We start from the raw sequence: 26,753 nt of genomic DNA on the forward strand, positions 1-26,753 counted from the left end.
ATGTGAAATTTTGGAAAATTCTAGGGGTCATTTGACCTTTTAAAGACATTTAAGTGATTTTCTAACCATTTAATGACCGTAATTCAAATTTGAACTACATCTACATGCAACGCCTAACCAAAACGTTTTGAAAAATCATATATGTGTACTTGTGTGCGAGTTAATTCCATGTGCAGTAAATTAGAAGGAATTTTCAAACATATTGGTCTCACGACATGGACACATGCATACGTATGCATGGAGTGACATGGCATTTTAATTCAAAAAATAGAAAAATGATGAGAAACACATGAAACCTTGGTTGATGTAATGTCATGCCACCAAGATGATGTGGTAAAGAAATTGGCATGTTTGACGAACGTTTGGACACGCACCCCTCACAAACCGGAGCAACTCGCTAGAAGGTTCGTGGTTCCGAGAGGGAACAATGCATGTTTGATGACGAACGGGAGATAGCTTCCTCTTACGGCCTTCAAATTTTTTCCTACGTTTAACGTGCACTAATACAACTGTCATGTGAAAATTTGGTAAATTTCAGGGGTCATTTGACCTTTTAAAGACATTTAAGTGATTTTCTAACCATTTAATGACCGTAATTCAAATTTGAACTACATCTACATGCAACGCCTAACCATAACGGTTTGAAAAATCATATTTTTGTGTACTTGTGTGCGAGTTAATTCCATGTGCAGTAAATTCGAAGGAATTTTCAAACATATTGGTGTCAAGGCATGGGCACATGCATGGAGTGCATGCCATGGCATTTTAATTCCAAAAAATTAAAAAATGATCAGAAAAACATGAAACCTTGCTTGATTTAATGTCATGCCACCAAGATGATGTGGTAAAGAAATTGGCATGTTTGACGAAAGTTTGGACACACACCCCTCACAAACCGGAGCAACTCGCTAGAAGGTTCGTGGTTCCGAGAGGGAACAATGCATGTTTGATGACGAACGGGAGATAGCTTCCTCTTACGGCCTTGAAATTTTTTCAACGTCTAACGTGCACTACTACAACTGTAATGTGAAATTTTGGAAAATTCTAGGGGTCATTTGACCTTTCAAAGACATTTAAGTGATTTTCTAACCATTTAATGACCGTAATTCAAATTTGAACTACATCTACATGCAACGCCTAACCAAAACGGTTTGAAAAATCATATATGTGTACTTGTGTGCGAGTTAATTCCATGTGCAGTAAATTAGAAGGAATTTTCAAACATATTGGTCTCACGACATGGACACATGCATACGTATGCATGGAGTGACATGGCATTTTAATTCAAAAAAATAGAAAAATGATCAGAAACACATGAAACCTTGGTTGATGTAATGTCATGCCACCAAGATGATGTGGTAAAGAAATTGGCATGTTTGACGAACGTTTGGACACACGCCCCTCACAAACCGGAGCAACTCGCTAGAAGGTTCGTGGTTCCGAGAGGGAACAATGCATGTTTGATGACGAACGGGAGATAGCTTCCTCTTACGGCCTTCAAATTTTTCCTACATTTAACGTGCACTAATACAACTGTCATGTGAAAATTTGGTAAATTTCAGGGGTCATTTGACCTTCTAAAGACATTTAAGTGATTTTCTAACCATTTAATGACCGTAATTCAAATTTGAACTACATCTACATGCAACGCCTAACCAAAACGGTTTGAAAAATCATATTTTTGTGTACTTGTGTGCGAGTTAATTTCATGTGCAGTAAATTCGAATGAATTTTCAAACATTTTGGTGTCAAGGCATGGGCACATGCATGGAGTGCATGCCATGGCATTTTAATTCCAAAAAATTAAAAAATGATCAGAAAAACATGAAACCTTGCTTGATTTAATGTCATGCCACCAAGATGACGTGGTAAAAAAATTGGCCTGTTTGACGAAAGTTTGGACACACACCCCTCACAAACCGGAGCAACTCACTAGAAGGTTCGTGGTTCCGAGAGGGAACAATGCATGTTTGCTGACGGACGGGAGATAGCTTCCTCTAACAGCCTTCAAATTGTTTCCTATGTTTAAGGTGCACTAATACAACTGTCATGTGAAAATTTGGAAATTTTCAGGGGTCATTTGACCTTTTAAAGACATTTAAGTGATTTTCTAACCATTTAGTGACCGTAATTCAAATTCGAACTACATCTACATGCAACGCCTAACCAAAACGGTTTGAAATATCATATTTTATGTACTTGTGTGCGAGTTAAAAAATCATCAGACGATGTAAATATCTGGTGTTCAAAAAAGAAAATGTAAAGATCTGGCAAGACAACCGGCCCCCTCACAATTGGCACTCTATCTCGCGGCTCGAGGTTTGGTAGGTGATTGGCGGGGATCATTAATAGACACGGTTTATTGGAAACCGTCAGCTATTATGTTCACACACGGATTTGCTGCGGGAATTGTGTGTAATTCAAACTACAGTACTCGTAAATTCCGGCGACCGGCGTGTGTACTGTCCCCGTCAATCTAGATTCGGGCCTCCAATAAATACTACCTTGCTCATGTCGTCCCGCCTGCATTCTCATCTACATCCTCCCCTCGCTCGCCCTCTCTCTCTCTCTCTCTCTTCTCTCTCTCTCTCAAATATCTGCCATTGCGCCGCCGGTCTACCCACGCGCCGACGAGGAGTCGCCGCCCCCCGAGGACGCTCATTCGATTAGCAGCGACAAGAACCCCTACGCGCCGCCTGACGAGGTTGCGCTGGACCCCCCAACTTTGGATTGGTTTTGGGGCTAGTACAATCTTTGTCTGTGGAAGTCGTTGCCGCCGGCTGAGAAAGCCAGGCAAGTTGCGTTCAAGAAGGAGATGGCGGAGGAGGAAGCCAGGTACCAGGCGGCCTGTGAAGCCCGTGATGCTGCCTAGAAAAAGGAGGCGGCGGAGCTTTAGGGGCGGGCGCGTCATCGTGCCGAGGAGGTGTACGAAGACGGGTACTTCGCGAGGAAGGTCATAGGCGTTGGGCGCCTCGTCGCTGCATGGAGGTGGGCCGATAAGCTCCAGCGTGCCACCGACGAGGAGCTCCGGTGGGCGCCCAACGAAATGGCAAGATCGGCCGCGCACGTCCGCCAGCAAGAGGCAGATCGGTACGTCAAGCGCTGCGAGGTGGAGGAGTCAGAGTACTGCCTCCACACTGGGAAGACGCCGCGCACCAGGGAGTTGCTGGCGAGGGGCTGCCGGAATACTGGCCCTAGGAGGGATTATTAGTTTTAGTATTGTTCGTTTTCAATTTTATGCATTGTACCTAGTAGTTAAGTATCATCACGTATATGTGATGATATTATATATATATATATATTTCTGTGATGATCTAATGAACAATTAATATATATATATATTATGAATTCCATTTTCTATCTGTTTTTGTATACTAATTTGAATCTAGTTGTTATCATCCACATATACAGAATGGAAAGCGTATATACACACATTGAAACAGAACATATAAGAATGGGAAACAGAGTACACACATTGAAACAGAGCAATAAACAGAGCAATACTATGATTGCTGTGAATACAAAGCTATCCACGTCGAAACAACTTTTCAAAATAAAACGCGTCCATGAGACCATGACCAGCAGCCCTTGCCTAGGGTAGCTCTTGGCTCTGCCTGAACTCGTGCAGGCGTTCGTCCAAGCGGTCGACACGCTCGTGGTACATCTGGAGCGCGATCTCGAGCTCCAAGTTGGCTATTTCATCGGAGATCACCAGCTCGAGGATGCGACGGCCATGTTCCTCTACTGCGCCCAGGTGGACACCTGGGCCAAGAGGCGGTCGAGCCTATGGACCAGCGCGTTGGCATCCAGCGGGCCGCAGACAAGGTGAACGGTGGCACCCATGCGAACAGCACGACGGGCGTCTGGTGCAAGTACGGCGTGGCCGGCATCTGGTGCAAGTACGGCACTGAGGGCCTCTGCCCACTCCTGGCGAGGAATGGGGGTACTGACGGGACGTGTACCCAGGTGCGGCGCCATGTCGACAGCGGTCAAGCGCCGATGGATCCGTTCTTGCTGTGCGGCGGGCCGCGCCTCTCGCTTTGCGGCGCTCCAACGGTCTCGCCGTGCGGCGAGCCGCAGCCTATCGGCGCGGACGCGCCTAGCTTGCTCTACGGCACGGCATCGATCATGTTGTGCGACAAGCTGCAGCCTGTCGGCGCTGACGTGCCTATCTTGATCCGCGGCACTCAAGCGCCATGCGCCAAAGGTCTACTCAACCCTGGTGATGACGCGCATCACAACGTCGTCCATCGCGTTGCCGGGGAGCGCCTCGGCCTCGACGGGCCGTGGCGCCTGCTCGTTTTCCTCGTCGATGAGGTTGATGGCAGAGGCGGCGCTTTGGTGGGTTGGCATGCTTGGAAAAGGTGGATGTGCTACAGGCTGCGCTTGTCGCCTCCGTGCGTCGTGCGCCCCCTATGCACAATATAGCAGGGTGGCAGGAAACAGGTGAGGAAATGGCGGGAAACGGTGGCGTGTTCATAAAACGCCATCAATTAATGGAAACTTAGCATCGAGCTAGCACAAGAAGTAGATGATGATCAGATGAACACGGACCACACTAGGGATCCCGTCGGTGATGAATTCATCAATCCCAAACAGTTGAATACTAGCAATCGTTTGCCCACAACACACACGGCCTATTCCATCACAAATAGGTCGGAAGGATCAACTGTATGCCACGTATCGCACATTGTCAAAAAGTAATGCGGTAGACCTTCTTTAACATGTGTTAAAAAAAAACAAGGACCTCGAGGTTAAATTAGCTGAGGGAATGGGTCATTTCGGTCATTTGACCAAAATGACCCATCCCATCACCTAATTTAACATCGACACAACTTCCCATCCAGTCACCCATCCGATGGCTGCTCCAGCCTGAGCACACTTAACTTGATAGTTTTCTTACATGAGCTACTGGTGGAACAGCTAGTCCTTGCTGATAGGAATGCCTCTTCGCATCCTTATGGCGTATCCGGATGACCGCCCGTCCCACAATGGCCAATAGATGTTGTGCAGACAGAGCATATCACATACGTCTTATTAGAAGCAATCGTCTGCGTTATTATCGGTCTTCGCACATTTCTGATTACAGACCTATTTGCCGCGTATCACACACATCTTGTTATATTGAACCGTTTCTGTTCTCTTACCTAATCACAAACAGTTCATCTGAGTGAACCGTATGCTGTACATCGCACACACCTTTGATCTGGCTGACCGTTTCTTTTGTGTTGCCTAATCACAAACGGTTCATCTGAGTGAACCGTATGCTCTGTATCACACACGCCTCCATCTGGTGCGTGTTTCTTTTGTTCCTCCTCATCGCAAACAGTTCATTGAACTGAACCATATGCCCTTCATCACACACGCAACTAAACCTGAACCGTGTTTGATGCATCCGTCATCGCAATTTTTTTACACATTTCGGATGGTTTCATACAACACCATTTGCGATTATGGCATCACACACAGTTTCTCGAAGGGTCTCTGATCGTAGTTCCGCGTTAGCAGCATCCTGCAGTAGTGTAAGCATGTAGGATTGCAGGTAAAGGTATCAACAATTGTAGCAACAATGACAGGCTATGCAGTAGAATGGGATTAACCGAAAGCAGTAACATGCTACACTACTCTAATGCAAGCAGTAGAGAGAAGGAATAGGCGATATCGGGTGATTAGGGGGGGGGGCTTTCCTGGTTGCTCTGGCAAGGAGGGGTCGTCAACAACGTAGTCGATCGGGGCAGCAGCAGCGGCGTCAGTCTCGTAGTCTACCAGAGAGAAGAGGGGGAAGAAACAGTGAAGACAATGCAAACAGATACATATCGATGCATGACATGACAAGTAATGGTGTCAGGTGTGCCCTAACGCGGTAGGAGGTGATACCGGCAAAGGGGGGAAACATCCGGGAAAGTATCCCCGGTGTTTCGCGTTTTCGGACAAATGAACCGGAGGGGGAAAGTTGCGTGTTCGCTATGCTAGGGATGTGTGGCGGACGAACGGGCTACGTATCCGGATTCGTCTCGTCGTTCTGAGCAACTATCGTGTACAAAGTTTTTCCAACCGAGCTACGGTTTATTTTATATTAATTTAAAAGGATTTAATCATTTTCTAGAATTAACAGAATTAATTTAATTTGAAAATGCCATTATGACGTCAGCATGACATCAGGGTGATGTCAGCAGTCAACAGTCATTTGACTTGGTCCAACTGACGCGTGGGTCACACTGTCATTGACTGAGATTAACTAAAACGGATTAATTAGTTTAACTAGTGATTAGGTTAATCTAATCAGGATTAATTAAGTTAATTAATTACTTAATTAATTAATTAACATTTTTATTTTTATTTCCTTTTGTATAAAAATGTTCCAGGGTCTGGGCCCCGTTGTCTAGTGGCCCAGGGCCTTAACGGGCACAGGGGAAGCGGGCGCTGGGCGCGGTTGCGGGCGCCCTGACGGGCGCTGTAGGACGGGACGGACCCGGGCGGCGGCCAGCGGGTGAAGGGGGCCGGCGCGTGGCCCGGCGCCGGAGACAGTGGCCGGAGCGGGGCGACACGGCGAGCAGCGGGTGGCGAGCCGGCGAGGGCGTGCGTGCGGGCGCGGGTGCTCGAGCAGCCAGGGAGTCGCGGGAGTAGGCAGGCTCACGGCGGGGGGAAGGCAGGGCGGCGAGCGTCGGCAGCCAGAGTGGCCAACGGAGAAGAAGCAGCAGCGGCGGCGACAACTGTGGCTGCAGTAAAGCGCCCAGGCGAGGCGCGTGGCGCGCAGGCCACCAGCGGGGGAGGCGAGGCGATGCGGCGCGAGGCGAGGTGAGCGATGGGCGTGCGAGGAGGGGTGGGAGGACGCGCGGTGAGCGTGCGGGGACGGGGAAGAGAGAGGAGGGCGCGATAGTGAGGCTCGAGCGGCAAGGGGAGCAGGGCGGCGCGCTGGCCGTGGCCGGAGCGGGCGCGTGGCCGCAGTGGAGGTAGGCGGAGCGCGACATGCAGGGCCGGGGTGCGGCGTCGTGGCCTCGGCCCGGTGGTGCGGGGCGGCTGCGTGTGCGTGCGCACAAGGACAGGGGAAGAGGAGGAGAGGGGGGGACTCACGGTGGCCGTAGGGAAAAGGGCAGTGGGGCGCGGGGAGGAGGTCGGAGACGACGCGATGCATGGGAGGACGACGGCGAGGGCGTCCGGCGAGGATGAATCGAGGAGGCAGGCCGGCGTGGTAGCTTCGGCGAGGTCCAATTGGCAATGGACGGCGACGGGATCGGGTTCGATCCCGATCCAGGTCGGGGGGAGGAGAGAGCGAGTGGGGGAGAGTGGTGGATGATGGGTTAGGGTTTCTGGGTCCAGGGGGATAAGGGAGAGTGGGGTGGGCCGGACTGGGCCAGTGGGCTGGCCTGTCTGCTAGTTGGGCCGGGTGGCTCAAGGGGGGGTTCCTTTCCTTTTAGTTTTCTGTTTTGTATTTTCCTTTTCTTTTATTTATTTATTTTATTTATTTATTTTAGAGCATTTAAGTATCTTCTGAAACAGTGTTTTCTTCACCATAATTACTTATGCAATATCTGGCATAGTCCGAACATTGGTTTGAAAACTTTGGTTGATTGTCATTAATTCAATTTGAACTTGAAACGTTTTGAACTAACACGTGATTAGCAACAGTAAACGAGGTGACATGGCATCGTTAGCATAGTTTGACCGTAGCTTGATTATCCGGGCATCACAAGTGCAATCTCTCAACAATGCTAATATAATTGGATCACACAACCATTCCTCAAAATGCGATGAAGAATCACTCCAAAGTTCCTATGTAGCGGAGAACATAAGAAGAAATTGTTTGTAGGGTACGAAACCACCTCGAAGCTATTCTGTCCGATCAATCTATCCAAGAGTTCGTACTAAAATAACACCAAATAATTTCAGATTCATAATACTCTATCCAACACAAAGAACCTCAAAGAGTGCCCCAAGATTTCTACCGGGGAAACAAAGACAAAAACATGCATCAACCCCTATGCATAGATTACCCCAATGTCATCTCGGGAATCCGCGAGTTGAGTGCCAAAACATATATCAAGTGAATCAATACGATACCCCATTGTCACCACGAGTATTCATATGCAAAACATATATCAAGTGCTCTCAAATCCATGAAAGTATTCAATCCGATAAAACGAAATCTCAAAGGGAAAACTCAATTCATCACAACAAGATGGAGAGGGAGAAACACCATATGATCGACTATATTAACAAAGCCCACGATACATCAAGATCGTGCCATCTCAAGAACACGAGAGAGAGAGAGAGAGAGAGATTAAACACATAGCTACTGGTACAAACCCTCAGCCCCGAGGGTGGACTACTCCCTCCTCATCATGGTGGCCGCCAGGATGATGAAGATGGCCACCGGTGATGATTTCCCCCTCTGACGGAGTGCCGGAATGGGGTCTAGATTGGTTTTCGATGGCTACAGAGGCCTGTGGCGGCAGAACTTCTGATTTAGGGTTACCCTGAGGGTTTTTGGAATATTTGACTATTAATAGGGCGAAGAGGGGGTACGGGAGGCCACCGAGGTGGGCACAACCCACCTGGGCGCGCCTGGCCCACTGGATGACTTCTGGTCCATAAAAAATCCACAAAAAGTTTCGCGGTGTTTGGACTCCGTTTGATATTGATTTCCTGCGATGTAAAAAACAAGGAAAAAACCGCAACTGGCACTGGCACTGGGTCAATAGGTTAGTCCCAAAAAAATGATATAAAATTTCTATAAAATGATTGTAAAACATCCAAGAATGATAATATAACAGCATGAATACTTAATAAATTATAGATACGTTGGAGACGTATCAGTGACTAGTAGTGTTGCTTACATCTTGTCGTTGATTACTATATGGTTTATTTGATGGAAGATTATATGTTCAGATCCATTATGCTATTTAATACCCCTCTAATATTGAGCATGATTATCATTTGTGAGTAGTTACTTTTGTTCTTGAGGTCATGGGAGAAATCATGTTGCAAGTAATCATGTGAACTTGATATGTGTTCGATATTTTGATTGTATGTATGTTGTGATTCCCTTAGTGGTGTCATGTGAACGTCGACTACATGACACTTCACCATATTTGGGCCTAAGGGAATGCATTGTGGATTAGTTATTAGATGATGGGTTGCGAGAGTGACAGGAGCTTAAACCCTAGTTTATGCGCTATTCCGTAAGGGACCGATTGGATCCAAAAGTTTAATGCTATGGTTAGAATGTATTCTTAATACTTTTCTCATAGTTGCGGATGCTTGCGAGGGGGTTAATCATAAGTAGGAGGTTTGTTCAAGTAAGAACAACACCTAAGCACCAGTCCATCCACATATCAAATTATCAAAGTAGCGAACATGAATCGAACCAACATGATGAAAGTGACAAGATGAAGTTCCCGTGTACCCTCAAGAATGCTTTGCTTATTATAAGAGATCTTTTTGGCCTATCCTTTGCCTCAAAAGGATTGGGCTACCTTGCTGCACCTTTGTTACCATTACCGTTACTTTCTTGTTACAAATTATCTTGCTATCAAACTACTCTGTTACTTACAATTTCAGCACTTGCAGACATTACCTTGCTGAAAACCACTTGTCATTTCCTTCTGCTCCTCGTTGGGTTCGACACTCTTACTTATCTAAAAGGATACAATTGATCCCATATACTTGTGGGTCATCAAGGCTATTTTCTGGCGCCGTTGCTGGGGAGTGAAGCGCCCTTAGTAAGTGGAAATTGGTAAGGAAAAATTATTACTACGTGCTGAAATTTATTGTCACTTGTCACTATGGAAGACAATCCTTTGAGGGGTTTGTTCGGGGTATCACCTCGACCGGAACCACAATTAGCTACCCGTCAACCTACTGCACCTACTGAAAGTATTGAATATGAAATTCCTTCGGGTATGATAGAACAACTGCTAGGTAATCCTTATGCAGGAGATGGAACAGAACATCTTGATATGCACTTGATATATGTGGAACAAATTTGTGGATTGGTTAAGCTTGCAGGTTTACCCGGAGATGAAGTTAAGAAGAAGGTTTTCCCTTTATCTTTGATGGGAAAAGCATTGGCATGGTATAGGCTATGCGATGATATTGGATCTTAGAATTGGAATTGCTTGAAATTGGAGTTTCACCAAAAAAATATCCTATGCATCTAGTTCATCGTGATCGGAATTACATATATGATTTTTGGCCTCGTGAAGGAGAAAGTATCGCTCTAGCTTGGGGGAGGCTTAAGTCAATGTTATATTCATGCCCCAATCATGAGCTCTGAAGAGAAATTGCTATCCAGAATTTTTATGCTTGGCTTTCTCATAATGATCGATCCATGCTTGATACTTCTTGTGATGGTTCTTTTATGAAGAAGACTATTGAATTCCGGTGGGATATTTTAGAAATATTTAAATGCAACTATGAAGATTGGGAGCTCGATGAAGGTAAAGAGTCAGGTATTAAGCTTAAGTTTGATTGTGTTAAATCCTTTATGAATACCGATGCTTTTCAAAAGTTTAGCACTAAATATGGACTTGACTCTGAGATAGTAGCCTCCTTTTGTGAATCATTTGCTACTCATGTAGATCTCCCTAAGGAGAAGTGGTTTAAATATCAACCACCTATTAAAGAAGAAATTAAAGAACCTGTACCAGCTAAGGAGGAAACTATAATTTATAGTGTTGATCCAGTTGTTCCTACTACTTATATTGAGAAACCATATTTCCCTGGTAGGATCAAGGAACATGCTAAAGTTTCAACTGTGGTCAACAAAATTTATATTAGAACACCTAAACCAGATGAACAAATCAAAGTAGAACCTGGTGTTGCTATGGTTAAGGATCTCTTGGAAGAAAATATAGATGGGAATGTTATTTACTTCTGTGATGAAGCTGCTAGAATTGCCAAACCCGGTAAAACGGATAATCATAGACCCGCTGTTGGCATGCCCGTTGTCTCAGCTAAAATAGGAGATCACTGTTATCATGGTTTTATGCGACATAGGTGCTAGCGCGAGTGCTATTCCCTTTTCTTTATATCAAGAAATTATGGATGATATAGCACCCGCGGAGATAGAGGACATAGATGTTACTATTAAACTTGCTAATAGAGATACTATATCACCAATTGGGATTGTTAGAGATGTTGAAGTCTTGTGTGGGAAAATAAAATACCCTACTGATTTTCTTGTTCTTGGTTCCCCACAAGATGATTTTTGTCCCATTATCTTTGGTAGACCTTTCTTGAACACCGTTAATGCTAAAATAGATTGCGAGAAACAAACTGTTGGTGTTAGGTTTGGTGATGAGTCACATGAGTTTAATTTTTCCAAGTTTAGTCGAAAAACCTCATAAAAAAGAATTGCCTAGCAAGGGTGAAATAATTGGTCTTGCTTCTATTTTTGTGCCTCCTACTGATCCACTAGAACAATATTTGCTAGACCATGAAAATGATTTACATATGCATGAAAGAAATGAAATAGATGAGATTTTCTTTGAACAGTGTCCTCTGCTTAAACACAATTTGCCTATTATAACTCTAGGAGGTCCTCCTCCACCTAAAGGTGATCCTGTGTTTGAATTAAAACAATTGCCAGACACTTTGAAATATGCTTATCTTGATGAGAAGAAGATATATCATGTTATTATTAGTGCTAACCTTTCAGAACATGAAGAAGAAATATTATTGAAAGTTCTAAGGAAGCACCGAGCTGCTATTGGATATACTCTTGATGATTTAAAGGGCATTAGTCCCACTCTATGTCGGCACAAGATTAATATGGAACCTGATGCTAAACCCGTTCTTGATCATCAACGTCGGTTTAATCCAAAGATGAAGGAAGTGGTAAAAACGGAAATATTAAAACTTCTGGAAGCAGGTATAATCTATCCTATAGCTGATAGTGGATGGGTAAGTCATGTTCGTTGTGTCCCTAAGAAAGGAGGTATTACTGTTGTTCCTAATGATAAGAATGAACTTATTCCACGGAGAATTGTTACAGGCTATAGAATGGTATTTGATTTTAGAAAACTAAACAAAGCAACTAGAAAAGATCATTACCCTCTGCCTTTTATTGATCAAATGCTAGAAAGATTATCTAAGCACACACATTTTTGCTTCCTTGATGGATATTCTGGTTTTTCACAAATACTTGTTTCTCAACCTGATCAACAAAAGACTACTTTTACTTGCCCTTTTGGAACTTATGCTTATAGACGTATGCCTTTTGTATGCAATGCACCTGCTACCTTTCAAAGATGTATGACCGCTATATTCTCCGAATTTTGTGAATAGATTGTTGAGGTTTTCATGGATGACTTCTCTGTTTATGGGAAGTCTTCTGATGATTGTTTAAACAATCTTGATCGAATTTTGCAGAGATGCGAGCAAACAAATCTTGTCTTGAACTGGGAGAAGTGCCACTTTATGGTTAATGAAGGTATTGTTTTGGGCCATAAAATTTCTGAAAGAGGTATTGAAGTGGACAAAGCTAAGGTTCATGCAATTGATAAAATGCCATGTCATAACACTACAAAAAAAAGACACATCCGTGACCATTTGGGACGAACGAAATTTTTTCCTGTCATACTTATGACACTTCTATGACGATAATTGTGACAAAACCCGGTATCACCATAGATGTGGTGGGCTCCTACTTCTATGAAAAAAAATCATGACAGAAAATGGGCTTTTCGTCCTGGGCGGGCCGGAGACGCAGCTGCATGACATTATTTGGGCCATCCATGACGGAAAAAACCGTGGTAGAAGCAAGGGCATGGAAAATATCTGGGTGTTCCCGGTTACGGTGGGTGGTCGGGGCCGAGCAATGCGCATTTCTCTCGTACACGTGCGCGCGTGTGTGCGAGGCATTGGGCTCTAACTGAACCCGAGCGAGGCGTTGAGCTCTAACTGAACCCGAGCGATTGCACTAGCTACGTTACTGAACCCAATCGAGCGATTCCTTCGCTACTACTGCTAACTGAAGCCAATCGATGCTGCCTCTGGATGAACAGTGAGCGTTGCTGGGGGTTTTGGATGAACAGTTCAAGGTGGGGGTGGATGAACAGGACCCCGTGGTGTTGCCTCTGAATGAACAGGACCCCGATCGATCGAGCCGGTTGGGGCTGGGTGAACAGGACCCCGTGGAGGGCTGGATGAACAGAACCGCCCCGTGGAGGGCTGGATGAACAGTAGATGGTGAAGGGCTGGATGAACAGTAGCCCATGGAGGGGTGGTTAAACAGGAGCCCGTGGAGAGGGCTGGTTGAACAGTAATCGGTGGAGTAGCGCACGGTGGAGGCTGGATGAACAGGAGCCCGTGGATGAACAGTCGTAGGTGGAGGCTGGAGGAGGTCGACGGTGGACGAACAGTAGCCCGTGGAGGCTGGAGGAGGTCGACGGTGGAGATGAACAGTATGCCGTGGTGTCCCGTTTTGCGGTACGCCACACCACTCCCGATGAACTGGACCCCCGTTTCGACCGTAGCGCTCCAACACAAGTCTGTTTCCTCCGTTTTGCGGTACGCCACACCCCTCCCGATCAACAGGACCCCATTTCGACCGTAGGAGGTCCAACACAAGTCCATTTCCTCCGTTTTGAGGTACGCCAGACCCCTCCCGATGAACAGGATCCCGTTTCGAATGTGGCCGGTCGAACATAGGGCCATTTCCTCCGTTATGCAGTACGCCAGGCTTCGTTTCCATCGGCTGTTCCCTCCAAGCCCTCCCGATGAACACGACGAGGCATTCCGTTCCGACCCAGCCGGTCGGCTCCCCATGAACACAACGACGACGATGTTTCTCCGTTCCGACCCAGCAATGTACACGAGCCTGGCCGTACGTATGCGTGAGTAGGCGTTGGAGACCTCGCCCGTATGTACGTACGTGGCCGTATTTCCTTTCTTGCACACTGGCCGTTGTACGTACGTGTACATGCTACGTGCGTGCCTCTACTACGACACGTGCGCGCCTCTACATCGACCAGTATGTACGTACACCTTCGCGACCAGAATGACAACGCTACGTATGCTTCAACCAGGTGGGTCCCAACTGTCAGGCACTTCCTTGCGTGCGAAGATGTAGCTGGTGGGTCATAGCAGTCAGGGGGGCGAATCATTTTTTTTTGCCCGGACGCACTTCCTTGCGTGCGAAGATGTAGCTGGTGGGTCCCAGCAGTCAGGGGGGAAACATTTTTTTTCGCGAAATACGGTGGCGCGTCCGGTGGATCCCTGCTGTCAGGTGGAGGAATAATTATTTTGCGCGTAATAAGGAGGCACTTCCTTGCGGCTGCCGTGGACCCAGCTGTCAGCCTCTCCATGTACAGTACTCTTCCTATGGAAGTCGGTTGTTGACCACATTGACCACGCCGCGCCGAGAGCACGAAGGCGGTAGACGACGGCGAGGCCTAGGAAGGGGACGACGCGGAGCCGGGGAAGACGCGGCAGTGGATACCCACGCGGAGAGGAGTACGAGGGTTCACTAGTCCGGCTGCGGTGTGAGGCTGTCGTTGTCGTAGATTAACAGGGTGTGTGGGTGAGTGGAGGGATGGCCTGGCCAGCGATGGGAGTAGTAGGGGGCGGTGAGGCCTCCGCGGCAGCACAGCCAGCCACGAGAGGCAGGAGCAGGCGGCACGACCGGCGCTGCTTTGGGCGGCTGGAGCAAGAAGACTAGAGGTTGAAGAAGCACGACGGCCGTTGGATGGACATCGTACGGTCAGTGCAGCTAGAATCATTTATATTGACTAAGTTGACAAAGCCCTTGGTACGCGTAAACTTAGTAGGCCCACAGGTCAGCTTCCGAAACGGTGCGCCCCAGATGTCAGGGGAAGGAATCATTTTTTGGGCGGGTGAAGCTAGAATATCTGAGATTTAAGAAAAAGCATGGCATCCGTTGGATGGACATCCAACGGCCACTGCTGCTAGAACCGTGTGTTGACTATAAGTTGACAAAGCCCTGCATACGCATCAACTCTCTTTTTATTGAAGGGACGCGTCAACTTAGTAAGGCCACAAGTGTGTGGCAGAGAACTTATAGCCCATTTAAAATTTGTAAGAATGTGCAACAAAATTTTGAATTCTAATGGAATTTACTACAGCCCATTTACAGTTTGTTAAAAGTACATCCCATTTCAACCAACCGTTCAAAATAGAATTCAATAAAATTTCCCACATTTTGATGCGATCCGAAATATTTTTATCCCGAAATTTCTAGTCAGATTAAATACAATTTCAATATAAATTTATATTACGTAAAAATCCAACGAAACATTGCGCTCACAGCAATTAATGAAATTAAAATTTTCAATATCCAAGAATAATATTTTACAAAGTAATTACGTGTTTGGTGCATTTTTTATAGTTACTACCCGGTTTTTATAATTACATCCCATTTATTATTTCTTAAAGCCCATTTTCTTGTTAAGCCTAATGCATCCCTCCTAGGAAAGATTTGCAGCCCAGTGGGCGGAGAATAACAACTTGACCTTGCCTGGGTATTCCTAAAAAAAGTATAGCTGGGCTAGCCATTTTCAGCTTGAAAAAAATTAATATCTGGGCTGGATATCTGGCCTGGGCTAGACGGGCCACAGCCCGCCCAGTTAATACCTGCAGCAATGTTTTCGTTGTTGTTTAGAGGAGAAAAATTAATATCTGGGCTAAACATCGCTCAAGAAAAACTCTGCCGTGCTCACACCTCAAGAACAGAAATACTGCTCGAGCTGCATGGTCCCAGCTGTCGGCCGCTTCTTGTGCAATTCTCTCATTTATTGACTACATAGGTTGACAATGGTGTGGGACCGTGATGTCAGGAAACCAGGAGGAAGCAAAAAAAATTATAGTTTTATATACTAATAAGGAGGCACTTGCGTACGTGCGGCTATGGCCCTGGTGGGTCCCCACTGTCATCCTATCCAAGTAAAGTCATCTCCTCATCCTCATGTCCGTTGACCATGTCAACAACGTGAGACGCCGGCGCCACGGCGAGCGCAACAACTCGAAGGACGACGGAGAGGGCCTCGCGGGCCCTACAGATTGTCTGATACAGCGCCCGCTGCTCATTCGGGAAGCTAGGATCATAGGGCCACATGTCCACGACGGCATTGTTGTTCGCTTGTTCACCGGTGCTCATTGAGGAGATGGAGGTTGCAGCACAGGTCCTCCTGCGCTGGTAGCTCTTCCGCCATTAGGGCGTCGAAGTGCGGCCGCACTTGCTCTATGGTGAACACGGCATGAACCGGCTTGGACAGTGGCGCCGGCTCCTGGTTGGAAGCTACGTCCATCGTCTGATTGTCGTCGCTCAGCTCGGCGAGCAAGCTGGCGAGCCAGCATGTCCGGCTGCTGGACCGACCCGCTGCCAAGCATGAGTCTGACTGCCCTGGCCCACCCAGACCGCCTCCCTCGCCCGCGCGCGCTTTCTGCCCGAAACGGTCAGCGCCGCCCACCCCGCTTCCCGGTGTAGGCGATTGCTCCGCCTTCAAATGACACAAGTGTCGTCCGTCCATCCTTCTGTCGCCCACATTAATTATACGCCGTTGCTAAGGCGGCTACTCTAGCGCCACACGTCCGTCCCTCCGCTGCCCACCATTGCTATATAAACTGTTGTGCCGGCCATAGCCGCAGTCATCCGCATCCGTTCCCTTTCTCCTGTCCACACCACTACTGCCCACCATGGCTTCCTCACGCTCGAGCGCTCTTCGGGACGGGCGGATGATGGACCACAAGGAGATGGCAGCCATTGCTGCCGACTGGCTGGCCGGCAGGCAGCCGGAGGACGACGACATCCCAATGGAGAACATGGTAGTCAACGATCCGGCGCCAACCCCCTCCTCCGCGCCATCCTCGCCGGTGCATTGCACCATGACCATCGGCGATCCCCGTGCCCAATATATGGACATGGTGAGGCAGAAGCGTGAGGAGCAGTTCCGGGAGGCGCCGGCCGACGCCGCCTACAAGCACCATCTCCTCCAGGAGCACCTGCAGGCAGAGGAGCAGATCGCCGCGGAGCGGGCGGAGCAGGAGGCGCTGCTCGACTCGTACCGCTCCGCCCGCGAGGGCTGCCTCGAGCGCTGGCGGTACCGCATGCGGGTGGCGGAGGCTGCGGCCGCCTACAAAGAGGGCGTTGAAGCGGGCGAGGCGCTGTTTGGCGAGACCGAGGACGAGGCAGAGGACAATGCCGGCTCCGACGAGTCCCCACTCCCCTGGCGTCGACCAGGCCCTGCTCCGCCGAGGCCCCGCGGCGCCAACAACAAGGCAGAGGACACCGCCGGCTCCGTCGAGGCCCCATCCTGCCGGCAACGAGACAGAGGACATCGTCGGCTCCGCCGAGGCCCCGCCCCACTGCCAACGAGGCCGCGCCACACAGAAAACAAGGAAGAGTAGAACACGGTAGGTCGCCGCCGCTCGGGTCCAGGTAAGGCCACCGCTGCTACCCTCCGGTTGAAGCCAAGCTAGGCGGGTTGACCACTGACGGACGGTTAGCTTCTTGGCGGCGACGTGGAGTCGGAGAGCTATGTTGGAGAAGGACGCTGCTTCTACTTAACTGCTGGTGCAGTTGGCTGACTGACAAGTGGGCCAAACAGGCATCTGGGCCACATGTCAGTTACGCAACTGCACCTGCAGTTAAGTCACTGAAGCTTCTGTTCGGCTCAGCCGGACACAGGTGGGTAGCTTCGGTTAATTAATTATACCTCCAGCGCACCCCTTTTTAGTTGAAGAATGTATGAAATGTAATGAAATCCGGAATGTTTATATGAAATCCGACCGTGTATGAATGAATTTATTTCGATTAGTTTGAATTCTTGTATCACTGGCATTGGATGAACATGCAAAACAATACGTACTAGCATTATTCCTAGGGTGATCACCTCGTTTGCAGCAGTTTCACATGTACTCCCTCCGGTCCTTTCTAGTCTGCATACAAGTTTTGTCTGCAGTCAAAGTATCTCTACTTTGACCAATCTTATAGAAAAAGTATGCACTTTCATAATGTGCGAAGTAAAAAGGAACAGAAGGAGTACAAAGAGTTTGAGTAGCTTTTTAGCGTTCCTGTACATTGCAATCAAACACACACGCCTGGCAATTCATAGAGAACATTCAAAACAATCGATGATTATGCATCTCAGCGATTCACATGTCAGAGTCAATATTTACTTCAAAACTAAAGAATAAAGAAAAAATGGATCGATGCTGCTGAAAGCAAAGGGCGTCCCATTCGAAAATATCAAACGCATGTCTTCTTGCTAAAATCAATGAGCAAAATATGACAAGGTTGTCCCATTCCAAAATATCAAATGCCTACGATTGTGGAATGGGCAGGGTTTGCCATCAGTTCGGACATTGACATGGTACCTCGTGCTAAATAAACCAGCTGTTCTTTTTGTGCAGTTCCACCAAAATCAACCAAATTCGCGCGTAGCTTGTATGATTTCGCCCTTATATGTTGCAACGCCTTGAACTTATCAACACCTCCTTTCTTGTGGTGGAAATGAATGATTCGATATATTCATGAACATTTTGTGCAGTTCCCATTGAAATCAAGCTAAGCACCCCTGTCTGCACAAATACAAAAAAGTGATTAGTATAAAGGAAACTGTACTATGAATTGACAGTTTAAACAGGCACCTACATGGTCCATGTAGAGCACACTTTTAGAAAAATGGAACTCACCGGAAAGAATCCTAGAACAACATTGTACTCGCGCATCACAACAAGAAAATGGAGATTTGTCAGTCCTTCTGAGCTGAAGTTAGTTTGGTCTTGTGGGGGGTAATGTAAGCATCCTTCAACTGCTCCTTCTGATGAGAAGATAGACAGGGCTTCTTCATCCTGGCATAATCGGAACTAGTCACTTCACGTACTCCATATTCTTCTTCAGAGGAGGATGATCCTGTTGTGCAAAGACAAGAGGACAACTAAATGCTAGCATCCCTGTTTGCTTGAAAAAAAGGAAAGGAAATATTTAAAACAGCACAGATGAAGCACTTCTCAAGGAAAATACCACTTTTTCATGACAGTGTCTAAACAGTAGCACAACACCAATAGAGATGACAAAGTTCAATCATATGGATGAAATCAGTGGGCGAGTACCAACCTTTGTTCGGAAGCTTATTGTGTAGAGCATACAGATGAAGCACTTCTCTGGAACCATCTGTTGCTATCTACTGTGGTGGCCATGCTTACTATATACTCCTCAATTAGTTTAATGTTTCCAACATCTTCTTGTGCAGTTCCACTAAAATATATGGTATCTTCAAAGAATATCCCTGTTTGCACAAGTAGAGATAATTACGTATTACATTAAGAGTGGCATCAAATCAGTGGCAAAACAATTGCTCGTTCCAGCCATGGCAATAAATTAAGATGCAAAACTATATCATTACTTGTGTCATCACAGTTCCAGTGCTTCATTAAAGCACCGGGAGTTGATTTTTGTTTTTCTTCCGCTTGTTCTTCCCCTTCATCACTTGGTTCAATAACAGACAAGCTTCACCTTCAATGTAAGATTTGGCATGTCAGTTAGGTTGCACAAGTATATCACTAAACAATGATATTAATTTTTTGATGAAAGTGGCAAAATACAGGCCAACAGTTGTGAAATATCCTTATCTTACCTCAATGGGATATTACGGTGCACATACGGATTGGAAGTCTTGTCTCCATTTGTGCAGTTCACTAAAATCAAGCAACATTACCGTACAAGTAGCACAACATATCAAAGCACACTGCAAAATCATGTGAAAGAAGGCTAGTACTGACCTCTCATGACACGGAATTCAAACAACTCACAAGAAGAAGATCTGAACCAAATTTGCCAACACAGATAGGAAGTAAGATCTCCTCTTGTGCAGTTCCACGAAGATCAAGCAATCAAGCAACGTTGTCGGTGTGACATTTTGGTTGAACTGCACAAAACACTCTTAGAACAAAAGTGTTTTGTGCAGTCCAACAAAAGGTCACAATGGCAACAAGGTGAAGTAGATAACCCTGTTTACACAGAGGTGCAAAGGAAACAACAAGTGGTCAATAACGGTGGATGACACAGAAGCCAACAAAAAGAAGCATCTACCTTATCTAAATGGGAAAGAAAGCAAGACAGTAGCATTTCTCAAACGGTGGCATTGATTAATATTAACAAAGAGATTATATTAACAATAAAATTCGTTAAACATGTAATTTGCTTTTAACTGTGGCATTGCATCAATTTTCCAGCGGCATTATTAGAGGGTGTTTGTTTACAGGGACATTTTGGTGGAGGGACTAAAAAAACTCCGTGTCAGTCCCATCTAAACCAAACAGGACAGACTTTTAGGGACAAAAAGTGGGCATTTGGGACTAAAGAAAGAAGACCCCGAGGGAGTGTCTTTTTGGGACTTTTTCCAACAGTTGCCCTGCCACGCATCGCACCTTGTCTCTATTAGTTCATTACTAGGGGTAACATGGTCTTTTAGCATGTCATTTAATAACCTCTAGTCCATGTTTAGTCCCTGGAACCAAGCAGGTAGGGACTAGGGAGTTTTTAACCAAACATGGTCTTAGATTAACAACAGCTAAAGAGTTGCACGGGACAGTGGATGCACCAGCTCCATGTGCATCTACCGATGTACTGGGGTGATGCACAGTCTGTTGCAACAAAGAACAAACAACCAAGGAGCATATTTGTGTTGGTCCCAGTTTTGTTATCTTTAGACACCTTTCTCTATGTGAGCGCAGCAAATCTAGTCCTACTCAAACTCTACAGCCTTGTCCCCCAAAACAAAAGATCAGTTCGTTATAGATGTGCGTAATGCGTTTGTCATTGTTTTCCCTTTTCGACCAACATAGGTGCTGGATAGCCAGTCTGTACTAGTGCTTTCCCCCCTTCCTTTCCTCTTTGAAACACGTCCTAGATTTATGCTATACAACTTTCCCCACTACTTTCCCCCATTCCTTTCCTCTTTGAACCACCTTAGATTCATGCGATACAACTTTCCCCACTACTTTCCCCACCTCTTTGAACCATTCTAACGATGACAATGATCAGCATGAGCAAAATCTTCGTCCAGTTCATCCTCGTGTTGCAAATGAAGTACAGATTGAGAAGATAATTGATAGCATCAATGCGCCTGGTCCACTCACTCGTTCAAGAGCAATACAGCTAGCAAATTTCTGTGGGCACATTGCATTTGTCTCAATATCTGAACCCAAGAAAGTTGCTGAAGCCTTCATGGAACCTGAATGGATTCAAGCCATGCAAGAAGAGATTCAACAGTTCAAACTGAACAGTGTCTGGGAACTTGTCAAGCGTCCCGACCCCCGCAACCACAACATAATAGGCACAAAATGGATATATCGCAACAAGCAAGATGAGCATGGTCAAGTTGTCAGAAACAAGGCTCGTCTCGTGGCTCAAGGATACACTCAAGTTGAAGGGATTGACTTCGATGAAACATTTGACCATGTGGCTAGGCTTGAAGCTATTCGCATATTGCTAGCATATGCAAATCATCACAACATCCTTCTATATCAAATGGATGTGAAGAGTGCATTTCTCAACGGTAAGATTGAAGAAGAAGTGTATGTTGCACAACCTCCTGGCTTTGAAGATCCAAAACATCCTGATATGGTGTACAAGCTTAACAAGGCACTGTATGGCCTCAAACAAGCCCCTCGCGCTTGGTATGACACACTCAAAGACTTCTTGAAGAGCAAAGGCTTCAAACCTGGTTCCCTGGATCCCACACTCTTCACGAAGACATATGATGGTGAACTGTTTGTGTGCCAAATATATGTGGATGACATTATCTTCGGATGCACCAACCAGAAATACAGTGATGAGTTTGGACACATGATGCAAGAGCAATATCAGATGTCCATGATGGGTGAGCTCAAGTTCTTCCTTGGTCTTCAAATTCGTCAGCAAAGCAATGGCATCTTCATATCTCAAGAGAAATATCTCAATCTGCAAAGGTTACACGACGCCAATGCCAACTAAGAGTCATCTGGGTCCTGACGCCAATGGTAAAGAGTTCGATCAAAAGGTATACCGCTCCATGATTGGTTCTTTACTTTATTTGTGTTCATCTAGGCCAGATATTATGCATAGTGTTTGCATGTGTGCTCGATTCCAAGCGGCACCAAAGGAATCGCATCACTACTAGACAGTGATCTTCGAGTGATGTGAAGCAAATTCTTCGATATTTGGATTACACCCCAACACTAGGATTATGGTATCCAAAGGGCTCAGAGTTTGATCTAGTTGGATTCTCGGATGCGGATTATGCTGGTGACAAGGTGGATCGCAAGTCTACATCAGGCACATGTCACTTTCTGCGACGATCACTTGTCTGTTGGTCTTCAAAGAAGCAGAACTATGTATCACTCTCCACTGCTGAATCTGAATACAATGCTGCTGGATCTTGCTGCGCTCAGCTTCTATGGATGAAACAAACACTCAAGGACTATGGCATCCATCTGAAACAAGTACCACTCTACTGCGACAACGAAAGCGCCATCAAGATTGCCAACAACCCAGTTCAACACTCGAAGACAAAGCACGTTGAAATTCGTCATCACTTTCTCAGAGATCATGTCATGAAGGAAGATATTGATATCATACACGTCAACACTGAAGAGCAATTGCCAGATATCTTCACAAAGCCCTTGGATGAGAAAAGGTTTTGCAAGTTGCGATGTGAGCTAAATATCTTGGAATCCTCGAATGTCCTGTGATCAGGCACATATCCTAACACTTATGTATGTTGATGACTTAGATGTGCAACACACGAAGTAATGTATGTCCTCAATCAATGAAGACTTACACTCTGAGTGTGAATACATTAATGCGGAATTTGACTTCGGAGCGCCACGATAATTGTGCGCCATGTCTGGGTCTAATACTTCCTATACAGTGGGTAACGCCACCACCAAATTCTTCTTTTGAAGTGTTTTTCTCATGGCGTTACATTTGCTAAGTCTTCGCATTTAGTTTGTCTTCAATATTAACATGACTTCATGTTTATCTTCACAATGTTGATTTGATCTTATTCTGATATATACATATATTAGTGTTTTGTCCTCCACAACATTCACTTATTGCTATGTCTTCTCATTTGAATCTTTTGGACTAAGTGAATGTGATCGGACCCTAACCTCTCTATGCTTCTACCTCAAATCTATCTATCCAAATCATATGCATTCTATTGAAACCGTCGAATGTCTTCTCTGTGTCCTTGTCAGCAGAAGATACAGAGACAAACATTAAATCTGTTTTAAATGCTCTATCCTTATTGCCTGAAATCCGGAGAAGCCGGAACGACCACCCGACAGTCTAGGCATGCATGGGAACATGGAACACCTCCCAATGTGTTGCATGTTCGCCACGTGTCCCTCAGGTGTGAACCGCCAGGGGCACCTGCGTAATTGCGTTGTGCCGTCCCTCTCCTTATAAATGCACATCACATCACGGTCAAAAATCCTTCTTCCACCTCTCCACCTCGTCAAAACCCTAGCGCCACCGCTAGCTCTCGACGACGCCGGCGACAAAGCGGTTAGCTGCCGCAACCTCACCGACGCCGTCCTCACGCCGGCCGCGGACATCGTCGTCTCCGCCGCCGCCGTAGGTATCCTCCGTCGCCAAGTTAGGGCACGGAAGATTGAACTGCTCGGCCTCATCTTCTAGTCCGTCTAGCAGTTCATCGTGTGGTAAATTAAAACTCTTTTTTTACCATCTTTTTGGTCCGATAAATTCATCCTTTCTACCAAAAGTGGTTTCTGCCACCACAAATTTGGATCTATCATGTTCTGCATCTCATAATATGCCTAGTATATTCACTTATGCTTCACACGTAGTTAGATTCCTCACTTGTACCTATTCTTGGAGTCGTACAATCTGGAACCAACTCCCACCATATAAGTGAATGTCTTCGCGCTGTGAGGTCAATGTCTTCTAAACTGATTTATCTTCAAAATCTTCTGAGAATGCATATGACCTCTTCGCCTTCCCTCGCATCTCTAATGCTGTCACAGGTACATGTCCGTGGGAGAAGCCCTTGGTTCTCATAGTCTGCATTCATTTGCAGAATTCTTACAGCATCATATCAACTCTCCCGAAGCCAGTTCCTGTCTGACCAGCAGACGGAAGCCTTTGACAGTTTTGAAGCCATTCAGTCTAAACTACATGGCCACAGATAAGTCAGCAAGGAAGGGAGGCAGACAGCGCCGTGGGGGAACATCAAGAGATTTACCACCTGACCTCTATGAGCTATACAAGACAGATCCAGAAGAGGATTACAATCAGCACAAAACTCGAATCCAATGGATTCGAAGATATTGGGCAGAACAATGGTACAAGTACAGGTTCGTGACCCAGGAATATGCTGAAAAGAATGCCATCAAGCGACCCTGGGGAGACATCTTGTACAAAAATCTTCCACCCAGGTCCCTCTGCTCCTCGTGCCGATGGCACACGCGAAGCTGAACCCAATCTTGTTGGGCCCTTCTACAACCTAGAAGGTCTCATCACTCACGTTATGGTTCAAGGGGCAGCCGTGGATCACTCTGCACATGACGCTGATTCTGACGAAGCGCATGCACCACCGAAGCCTAAGAAGCTGAAGAAACCCAAGGCTTCGAAGCCTTCCATTGCACCAAGAGCTTCACGAGCGAAGCCTCTGGCCACTGCTCCTCCTGCACCAAGTGTGCAGTCTGAAGATCTCTCACGCATCTCCAAGTCTGAGAAGAAGAAGAAGAATCCCATTCACACCACTGGTCAAGCACTGACCCCTGCTGCTGTTCTAAGAAATGAGAACGACGCCATTGATCTGTCGAGTGACGACGATCTTGCTGATGATGCTCTTGAGCTGCTGATAAAGAGCAAGCAAGAGGCGGAAATCTTCAATGATTTGCCTCTCTTTGACGTGGAAGTGTTGACCAATTTCATTGATGAGTGGTTTGACACCCCCAATCTCAGCTTTGATGATCTGCAACTCCCCATTGGCCTCAACGTCTCCTTCCATGGTGCCATTGCTCCTGAGCTGGCACTTGCTCAGAAAATCATTGAACTAAAGCACAAAATTGACTATGAGAAGGCTTAGTTCAAGAAGCATATGGCCAAGCTCAGTGTGACAGACGTCCAAAACTTCAAGACAATGCTGCATGAGCTCAAGGAGGCGTTTCACAAGAAACATGACGAAGCCAAAGGTTCTTGAGAGCGAATGAAGCACTTGGCTGCCAAATGTGTTCAAGCCTACAATGAAGCTGAGAAGCGCAAGGCCCTTGGGCGTCCTGGCATCGACCCCAAGATGGCTGCCAAGAAGAAGCCTGCTGTGGACCAAGCTGAAGCATCCAGGTGGGAAGAACCTCGCATTGTCTTCCCGGCTAGTATGACAGGCGTGAAGCCTAAGGTCCCCACAGTGGCTTAGGAGCTCAAGAAAACAAGGGCAGCTGAAGCCAAAGCCAGAAAGCGCAAGACCAAGAACACCATTGACGAGGCTCCACCTGCCAAGAAGCGCAAAACCAAGAAGAAAGATTGGGCTGCTCCCACAGAGCCCCTTGTCGTCGAGCCAATTTCTGTTGCTCATCCTGCATCTGCACAACAAGAGCGTCGTTTGATAGTTCATGAGCCTACTTCCCCAGAGGCTCCTGAAGCTGAAGACATTCCAGCTGTCAACCCCACCGCAGCTGAAGACATTGGTCCCCAAGACAATGTAGAAGATGATGGAGTCCTTCCTTAGATCGAGCACATTGTGGTATCATCGCCTGTTCTCACGAACAGCGAACTCATCAGCATTGCCCGTCCTTTGACGCCAATCGCTCAGGATGATTCATGGGCTGATCACCCTCAAGACTCCCCCCATCAAGAAGAAACACCAGCTACTCCTCCAACTCAAGTCACCACTCCGGTGCTTGAAGATGATGACTTTGAGGCCCAACCTACTCCATCTCCACAAGCGTCGCCAGCATTTCGCAGGCTTCGAAAAGGACCAAGGCCACAAGTCACTCTGTCAAGTGTTCCAGAAGGAGAAGAGCACCAATCAGTATCACGCCAAGTATTTCCTGAAGCCTCTCCTACTGCGAATATCCCCGAGTCTGAAGCCAAGGCGGCTGAAGATATTCCGGCTGCATCAGCCGATGAACAAGAAGAGCCAAGAGATGAAGAAAAACGTGTTGCTACACCCCCAACCAACCCTGAAGTTGTTCTCAAGGAGAACCTGTCCGACCCTCCATCTACTCGGTGGAGGTTGATAACATTGAGGCGACCACCAACACCAACACTGAAGCCAATGACGTTGTCATGGCTGAAGCTAATGTGGCGCCTGAAGTTAATGTGGTGCCTGAAGTGATTGCACCTGAAGCCAATGCTGCACCTGATGCAAATCTGCAGCCTGAAGTCACTGCCACTGCCACTGCTCCTGTACCACCTCCAAGGCCACATACCATCGAGCAAGCATTTGATCGTGGTCAGCTGATTACAGTCCGATGGCCCATTCTAGTTCCTCCACCTCCTGCCGGTCCGCAATTTGACTATCATGTCGAGCACAAGCCTCAGGTCCAGAAGCCAAAGCCAAGGTTGCCCAGGTTTCCAGGTACTGCCACTTCACCAGGGTCATTCAATGCAAATGGCTTCATTGCGCACAACACTTTCTTTGATAGTGCCAAGAACCCCTATTCCAAGCCAAGGATCTCATCTGATCGGTTCTGGAGCTATCAGCAGCGCAGTTACTATTCTTGTGCTCTCTATCACCAAGGGCGCATCTTTCCACATATGCGTCTAGATTGTGAAGCCATTG

The sequence above is a fragment of the Triticum aestivum genome, chromosome 6D (genome assembly GCF_018294505.1).
Source record: "Triticum aestivum cultivar Chinese Spring chromosome 6D, IWGSC CS RefSeq v2.1, whole genome shotgun sequence".
Taxonomy (NCBI): Eukaryota; Viridiplantae; Streptophyta; class Magnoliopsida; order Poales; family Poaceae; genus Triticum; species Triticum aestivum.